A 9,991-nucleotide genomic window follows, 5' to 3' on the forward strand; every position below is an offset into this window, starting at 1 on the left:
TCAACCATAACATAGAAGTAACACACCCATGTTTGTACTGAAGTATCTGATGTTTTGAAGGCACATCTGTAATCAATGTACTGATTTAGGATCAGCTAAGAGAATGAATTAATTCTGTGGTAAAGTCTTAAAGACTTTAGACACATACATTGGAGAACCACAACTTTTAACATTTAAAGTGTCTACGTTTTAATGTATCATAAACGCTCGATTAATTTTACCGAGGTTTTTTATGCCAGAATATTGGTGCGATGGTTAAATATCATTGCAAAAACATATTTCATTCAAACAAGCCATTCCAAATACATATACCAAGTAACCTCATAACCTTTTAAGTAAAACCAGCAGAGAAACTCTGCCGATCTCCCTATAACCTCTTGTAAGGGACGACACTTGGGATTGATTGGGAATCTATTTATTTTGTCGAGGTTTACGAATCAAACTAATAGTTTAGTCAAATTCATTAACGTTTACGCCTATAGAACAAATTATTCAGTAATTGCAGTGTTTCTAATACATACAAAGCTTATAATAAATCTAAGAAAACGTAATATTATGTTTGGGTAAATTGTAAAATGTTAATTTTTATTCTTATAAAGTCTCATATTACACTATGAAACTGAATGAAAGTCAAAACATCCAATTACAAACAGTGTTTAAACAATACCTGTAACTTGTCCTGACGAATATCACAATCAGTTAAGACTGACAAATGGACTATTTGATGTAGATTGCACGTTTTCTAGTCATCTAACAAAACATAAACCAAGTCACTGAATTCCAAACACGGTAGTTCATTGATAGATAAATCTGACCAATTGCTAAAACCGTATTACCACTAGCGTGCGACCAGTGACGAAGTTACCATTTTATTTCTTGATACTCCAAAATATTGAGCACATTTCTTGCTACTCCAGCAAATGCCAATTTTGAAGAGAGAAAGAATAAACATCAAGAACAGTATTACGAATAATTTAGTTACCTTCGTATCTGAGCTGGATGAAAACATTATCTAGAATATACACTTTGTGTAAGGGAAGAATGTAAAGATGATCATAGGTAATCGTGTACTTTAGAAAACTGAAGAAAAATATGTAACCATTTTAAACTGGTTAATTGATATTTAAGTTTGCCTATAATCAAAGCTAAAAGTAGTTCATTGTATTACAGAATTAAACCAAATATTCCTCGATTTACTGTATACATGTACATTATATACACTGGAGTTGTGTATAACCATATTTGTAATAAAAGATAATTTTGTAGTTAAACGTTTGCAGCCTGTAACCGTTGAAAATAACGTTGAATAGCGTTAAGGTCAATTAACTGACCAAACTAACTCATGTAGTCATTATTATCTTGTGTTTTGTTGAATAATTTTAAGTTTTGTAAATAAACGAATCTATTTTTTGTTGTCTACATTATTTTTACATGCATTTTTTTATAAACCAGTGAATAGAGAGGTCTGTTAATTTACAAAAATGCATTGTTTATGTTGGTCGACAATAAAATCAAGATTACTGATCCACATAAACATTCACAACCAATAAATTATATCTGTAGGATGTTTAATTAAGAATGAAATATCAATGAACAACACAACGGACTTGCACTTGAATTCCATTACATTTGGAAAACAAACAAATGAAAAGTGATTAATTGTTTGTAATTAGCAACAAAACCAAGTAAACGTTCCATTAAATTATGTTTGATCAAAACATCTGTTATAAATCTTTGCTGAAGATTAGTATCCTTGGATCAAAATCAAGTTTCAGAAATCCGTAATAACTTTTTACTGAAAATTTATCATGGTAGTACGACAAAAAGGATCAATTTTTCTTTCTGACAAATTATCATGGTAGTACGCCAAAAAGGAACCATTTTTCATTCAATGATGAACAACTTTTGTAGACAAAACTTGGCAACTGTTGAACGTGGATAAAATGTAATCATAGCCCTTTTTTGTAAATATCATTCCATGCGAAACGTTATTCCAGCTTTAACCAAGCAGCCCATTTATAGTCGGTCGTTATTATTATTATTTATATATATAAATAATATTTTCCAAAAAGTGACAAAGAAATTATATAAATTACAACCTCAGTAATCTTCTCAAAAAACCAATAAAACAACAAATCCAAGTACAAAAGGATAACTGGTTTGTCATGTATAAAGGGTTATCTAAGTTTTAAGACGCATTAGGGACAATTAAATGCCAAACGAGACTTTGGACAAATATCAAATATCTAAAGGTGAATCTGAAGGTCAATATGGAAATTGAGGTTACAGGAGTTATGCAATTTCCTGCCAACAGTTCCAGCTTCCTCAGTGAAAGGTCGGCTCAACCCTGTTTGTATATAGCTTCTCACACTATTCGTTTTGGATGCAATTAAATGCAAAAAGTAAGTACCGTAACATTTATTTACTATAACGGAGAGTGAGAAGATTTCCCTCAACTGAGAGAGCTATCATTTTATTTTCTTGCCGTATACATACCGTAGTATATGGAGAAATTGTTTATGTTTTTGAAAGATTTATGGTGTTTTCACCATAAAAACAGATAAAATAATAGAAAATCAAACTTTCTCAAAAACGGCCTGAACCATTATGATTAAAATTTAATTATAGTCCTTTAAATTCATAACAAAAAAAAAACTTACATTACTTCAAATATCATAGTTTATTGTAACTTATATGATTTTGCCATAAAAACTCATAAAATAACAAAACTCAGTTTTTTTTCGAAAAAGCTTTATAGTTATTATAATTCTTAACAGAATAATGCAACCATTGCTGTACAAATTACTATTCCATAGTTATCGCAACATTTGTAATTTTACCCAAAAAATACAATACAATCTCTCACTGCTTGCCTATGATAAGGGTTGTTTGCAAGCTTGGGAGAAAGCATGTGTTAGATTACTAATACCATTTATTTCATATTAAATTGGTGCAGCTAATTACAACAAAATTGGTCAGCATCTAACCATCAGGGAAAATTAACATGTGACCATTAGTGATTATTGTGATCGAACCCTTGTCTCCATAATAACGTTTATGCTCTAGCCACTTTAGCAGCTCGTTGCCACATGACATAAATAGGATTCTAATAGTTAAAAAGTCCTCAGCCATCGACAGCATTGACAAACATTAAAGTGGATCTAATCAATAAACTAACGTTGCATATTGGGAGTTTTAAAAAATTTAAGGGAAATATATTAAGTTGATGTGCTAAGTGTAGGTGTTAAAACGAAAAAGTGTGTGATATGATACTTGTAAAATAAGTCATAAAGGTAAATGTAAATTTGTCGGAAAAGTCACAAAGGTAAATTGGTCGGAAAATATTCATAAAGGAAACAATGAAAAATTAATCGTCTCTATAATTATACACTCTAATTGTTATTTTTTGTTTAAATGCCAAAAATACAGTCCATGCAGTCCATGACTAAAAAGTTACACAACACAGTTATGAAACTATCAAATTAATTTAATTAGTTAATATCTAAAAAATGTTTTTTGTTGAGGTAAAATAAAAGATTTTTAGCTTCTGTATTATACAATGCTGTAAAAATATAGCCAAACAATCTAATTATAGTAGTAGTAACACCCTAGATACTTCAACCATTTGACCGAAAGGTATAGAGTTTCGGGGTCAAGTAGGTATAGCAGTCGGTAGGAGGGGACCCAGGGGGGGCATGGGGGATTGGGGGGGAATTGACAATGTGGGTAGCCCAAACTACCGGGCTTCACTTGTCCTGTCAAAGTGACAGGGAAAGTCCCCTTTGAGCTCTATTGTAAACTTGAAGCTTGGTCGTTGCATAATCCTTTAATATCGTTGTGTAAGAACTACAGTGTTGTGTGATTTATGTTTTAGTGGTATAAAGTAATTGTATCTAAGAAAGGTTAAGATAAATAAGGATACATTGTTACACTTCACATCTCACTCTAGAGTATTCTTTTTGACAGAGTGAATAACATACAGGTATGAATGGTTCTGCTTTGTAAGATCTACTAAGTAATAACTTCTTCAGTTCCCAATAGTCAATGGTAGTCCTGTAAGTACTTAACTACTAAGTAATATGCTCAAGTAAAATTGTCTAGTGATAGAGTACGGGACATTGGTTCCCAAGGTACCAGGTTCAAATCCCGGCGTTCACCAATTTAACTAGCTGATATTGCCGCAACCCTTGGCCTAGCCTAATTGAAAAGCAATCTTGGGCCAGAGCCTAAAAAACATTACTAAGTCATGTATGTTCACTACTAACTACTACGCAACTTGTCAAAACATATTGTTCCCTTGATATTGTAAATAACAAAACACAAATCTGTTGTTAATATCATATGTGTTTAAAACTGATTGTATATCTAATAATGACATGTTTACGTACCATTCTATCATACAACTTTAGATGTTACAGATGTGTGGCATTATCTTTTGTTTACTTTTAGCCTATACTTATTTCTTAATAGATATAGTTATTGTGTGACAACATTAACTAATAATTAGGATAATAAACTAAATTAACTAAATATTAAGATTTTTAGTTGTGAAGTGGGACAAACCTGACTAGCTACTGTCTTATTCTACCCTATTTCACAACAACAAATCGTAATATTTCAGCTATTTCTTATTCGATTTTTTTACCTTGGTATCGTTTGATAGGAAATTAAAAATTCTAAATAAAAGGGTACAAGAATCTTTTTCGTAAAATCAGCCATTTTCGAGTAATTTAAGTTTAAAAATTAAAATGGCCACCATTATGAAATTTTAAGTTGAATACACATTTTTCTAACATGGGTCTCTTCTACCTTAATATGCATACCAAGTTTCATAAAGATCGGTTGAAAAAATGTTAATGATAAAAATGATAATGTAAAAAATACAAAACGGCCGATATCTAGTTAACGAAATGATTTTGGGAAAAATATTATTCTTTATTTTATATTTATTTTGACCCAAGAAATCAGGACTACGTAAATTATTTCCCACCTTTTTTAAAACACCCTGTATAACACAGATAAATAATTTTTTATTATACAGGTTTTTAAATTATATGATATATTGAAACGTGAACTGAAATGGTTATACATAATCATTCTTGTCTATCGATCTTTTTATAAATTCTTACTCTTTGAAAATGCTTAAATTTTCCAGCACTTCCATATAACAACAATAATAAAAGTTAATTAGTTTTAAGATATATTAAAGGTAGATTGATTTATATTCATCGGGATTACTAATTAAAAAGTTATCTTACAATAAAAACATATTAGTAGATAGTAATGTACCAATCCTAGACCAAAAAAGGAAGACTTTAATAATTTAATGAAATTTGTTGTTTTTCAATACTAATATGTTAAATTTTTGCCTCTTTTAGGCCAATTTCTAACATTTTCATATTTTTCTAGAAAAAGTATATAATTTTGATGAAATTTTTTATGAATATGTCTATATTTTCCATAAAATTGAGTACAAAACAAAATGTTTTTAAAAACAAGTAAAATTTTAAAATTTAATGAGTAGTTTTTATACAAATTTAACTAAAACAGTTTCTTTATCTTTGAATGTTTTAATTTCAGTAATAATTAAGTTTAAATCTTTTTTATTTAATTCTTTAATTGTTTTTTCATCAAATATATTAATAAATCTATGAGGCAAATGAACTTTACATTTTTCTAATTCAACAATAACTGTTGGTCCATATTTATCTTTAACTTTTTCAAATTTTTCTATTTTATATTTTGTATTCAATTCTAAACTTTTTATTGGTTTATATTCTTTGAATTTACATTCTCCAATATTATTAATCTCTTCTAATAGATCCATTTATTACAAAAAATAATTATAGAAATTTTAAACAGTTAATAATTGAAATATATGAAAAGAATTTTAAATATCACACAACAGTTTGTTAGAACTGTTGTGTGATATTTAAAATTCTATTTTTTTAAATAATATCTGATGTATCACTTATGTTATCAGAAAAACCATTATGTTAATTTATTATGCATGGATCATTTAAAGTTGATAGATGTTTTAAGAATTTTAAAAAAATATCATCAAATTCTGGTTTTATATAAAAATGCAATTCTAAAAGTTTAAAAATCATTGGTAATAGTTTTTTAAATGATATATTTCTTTTTGTAAAACTGAAATATGCATTAAAAATTACTGTAATATTTCTTTTATCTTCAAAATTTAATTCAAAATCAATATTGAATATTTTGTTTAAGAATTGATAGTAAAATATCCAGTTTGTATAATTTCTTTGTTTTAAGAATAATTTTATATTTTTAGGTGTTATTTCAAAACTATTGTCTAAAATACATAATGTATAGATTTCATTGATTAATTGTTGTGTACGATATGGTTGAAAATGATTAAATTCTCTTAAAATATTTATAAGATGTTTGTTCTTATTCTTTCGTCTATTAATCTTTTTTTCAGAAATAATTCTTTTACATATATTACATCCTATACAATTTTCAATAATTGTAAAGTTATTAAAATTATGACATCTATAACATACATACATTTATATATAAAATTTTTATATCTAAATGGAAGAACTTATTCAGTGTCATAAATGTAAGAAGAAAACTAAAAATATTAATCCAGAAATTGTTGAAATGAAGAATGGTTTGTTTAGAATTGCTACCAAGTGTTCAATATGTAAAACAAATAAAAGTAAAATAATTAAAAAAGAAATTAAACCAATAATAAAAAAGGAATTAAATAAAAAAGATCAAATAATTGAAGCTAAAGAAATTCATGCTCCAATAAGAAAAAAATTTCCAAAAAGAAAGATAGTTACATTAGGTATTGATGATTTATGGGCAGCTGATTTGATCATTATAAAAAGTTATGAAAAAGAAAATGATGGTTATAAATATATGTTGAATGTTATTGATACATTTTCTAAATATGTTTGGTCAAAACCTTTAAAGAAAAAAGATGCAAAATGTGTATCTATAGCATTTGAACAAATTATAAAAGATGCAATAAAAATTGGTCATAAATCACCAAACTTATTACATACAGATAAAGGACTAGAATTTATAAATAAAGAATTTAATGGAGTTTTAAAAAAGTATAATATTAAATTGTATCATACAGAAAATGAAGAAAAATCAAGTATTATTGAAAGATATAACAGGACTCAAAATGAAAAAATGAAAGTTCTATTTGAAATTAATAAAAATTTTAGATGGATTGATATTCTTCAAAAAATAGTTAAAGAATATAATAATTCATATCATTCAACAATTAAAATGAAACCAATTGATGTAAATAAAGAAAATGAAAATGATTTATTAGATACAGTTTTTAAATATATCCCACCAAAAATAATTACAAAATCTAAATTTAAAATAAATTATAGAGTTAGAATAGGAAACAAAAAATCAACTTTTTCAAATAAATATAAAAACAATTGGTCAAGAGAAATATTTGCTGTTTCTAGAATTAATAATACAAATCCTGTTACATATAGTATTAAAGACTTGAATGATGAAGATATAATTGGTAGTTTTTATGATTATGAATTGAAGAAAACTAATTTGTAAAATTTTATACTATATAAATGGAGAAAAAATGTATAAGGTGTAATTTATATAAAGATGTATCAGAATTTTCAAAAATGAAATCAGCAAAAGATGGTTTATAATATTATTGTAAAGAATGTTATACAAGTTATAAAAAGAAATTATTTGATAATATTAAAGTAATTGAAATAAATCAAAAAGAGTGTTTGAATTGTAAAGAAATTAAAGACATATCAAATTTTTATAAAAATTACTATAGTAAAGATAAAAAGTTGGCAATTTGTATTGAATGTATTAGACATATGTTTTTAAAACCACAAATGTGTGAATGTGGAAGAAGTATTAAATGGGTCAATAACTATTCAAAACATTTAGAAACTAAAATTCATAAAGAAAATATAACAAATAAGATGAATTAATAAACTAGTTTATAAAAGTTTTATTGAAAACAAATACTCTAGAAAATATAAATTGACTAGTTGATTACTAATTTTATAAAAAAATACTCTAGAAAAAATAAATTAATCATTAATTTGGGTATATTACTTATATTTTATAAAAACATATTTTCTAAGTAAAAATTATTTTTATTAAATAAAGGAATTTTTTCTCATCTAAATGGAAAGACGAAATGAAAATATATTATGTCCTTATTGTATTAAAAATATATATTCTAAAAACTATGCAAGACATTACAACTCAAAGAAACATTTAGAAAATAAAATAAAATATGAAAATGAAGCTAATAATTTAAAAATATGGTGTAAACAAAATTATATTAATGATTATAAAAACAAAAATCTAGATAAATTAAAAGAAATAAAAAAGTCATATGATCCAACAAACTATTCTTTATTTAAAGAAGAAAAATTAAAGGAAATTGCTAACAAACTATCTGTTAGAAACTATACAAATTTAGTAAGAAATGAACTGATTAAAAGACTAAATAAAATTAAACAAAATCCTAATAATTTAAAATATAGATCATTGAAATTTATTCGAGATTTAGCTGTTAAAAATAATATTAAAATTGTAAATAAAACTAGAAAGGAATTGACTGAATTATTGACTGATCATCTTAAAAATAAACCAATTCTAAAAGAAAATATAATAAATATTCAAGAAGCTTCTTCATTAAAAGGTTATTTTCAAGAATATATTCTAACAAATTCAAATGATGGTTTGGATATATCTGATTATTTAGAATCACAAAGAAGTGAAATTCAAAAATTAATTGAAAAACAAAAATTTAAAAATATAAAAGGACAATTAGCTTTAACATGTGAATATCAAAGAAAATTGGTTAGTGGTGAAAATCAAACCAGTACAATGTATTTTGCTCTTAGGAGTTCAGATATCTTAAATATTAATGAATTTATAAATGATCAGTTTAAAAAATTAATATTAAGAGAAAATTTGAATCAACCATCAAATGGTAGTGGTTGGTCATTAAGTAGATGTTTAGAATTAAATCTCAAATTGTATAAAGTTAATTCATTAAATGCTGGTTCATATATTGAACTACCAAATAAAATCAAAAACAAGAAGAGTTGTATAAATTTTAAAAATAAAGATGAATATTGCTTCATTTATGCAATTAGATGTGCGATTGATAAATATAAAAATAGAAAATTAGATCATCCAGATAGGGTTAAACAGTATCAGAGTTATATAAATGATGAAATTTTTAAAGGTTTTGATTATCCAATAACATTAAAAGACATAAAATTGTTTGAAAAAAGATCATTTGATCCTAAATATAACTATCCATCCATGTCAATTAATGTTTATAGAATTGATGAAGATGAAAAGATTGTTCCATTACAAATATCTGAAAATTATGATGCAAAATTAGACATTGATTTGTTGTATTATAAAGATGGTGACAACTCACATTACATATTAATAACTGATTTAAGTAAATTAGTTTCTAACCAAGTTTCAAAAGATGGTCATAAACTATATATTTGTAGACGATGTTTGACACATTTTTATAAAAATAGTGATTTGAATAATCATTTAATAATTTGTAAATCTCTTGAACCTTGTCGACCAATTATGCCATTTCCTGGTGAAACTGTTAAATTTAAAAATTATTATAAAAAACTTGAACATCCTTATGTAGTTTATATGGATTTTGAAAGCATTCTGAAAAAGATTAATACTTGTGAAAATAATCCAAACAACTCATATACAAATAAAATTCAGAAACATATACCTTATGGATTTACAATTTATTTAGTTTCTAGAGTGACTAATAAAATATATAAACCAATTTGTTATAGAGCAAAAACAGATGAAGAGTTGAAAAATGTACCAAATAAATTTTTTGAATACTTAGATGAGATTTCAAAGTACATAGCTAAAAAATATAATTCGAAAAACAAAAAGCCTATGAGTTTAACTAAAAATGAGGAAATTGAATATCATAAAGCAAGTGTTTGTC

This window comes from Macrosteles quadrilineatus, unplaced genomic scaffold, assembly GCF_028750875.1.
Source record: "Macrosteles quadrilineatus isolate MER2022 unplaced genomic scaffold, UCM_ALF_1.0 Scaffold_3__2_contigs__length_128488019, whole genome shotgun sequence".
Taxonomy (NCBI): domain Eukaryota; kingdom Metazoa; phylum Arthropoda; class Insecta; order Hemiptera; family Cicadellidae; genus Macrosteles; species Macrosteles quadrilineatus.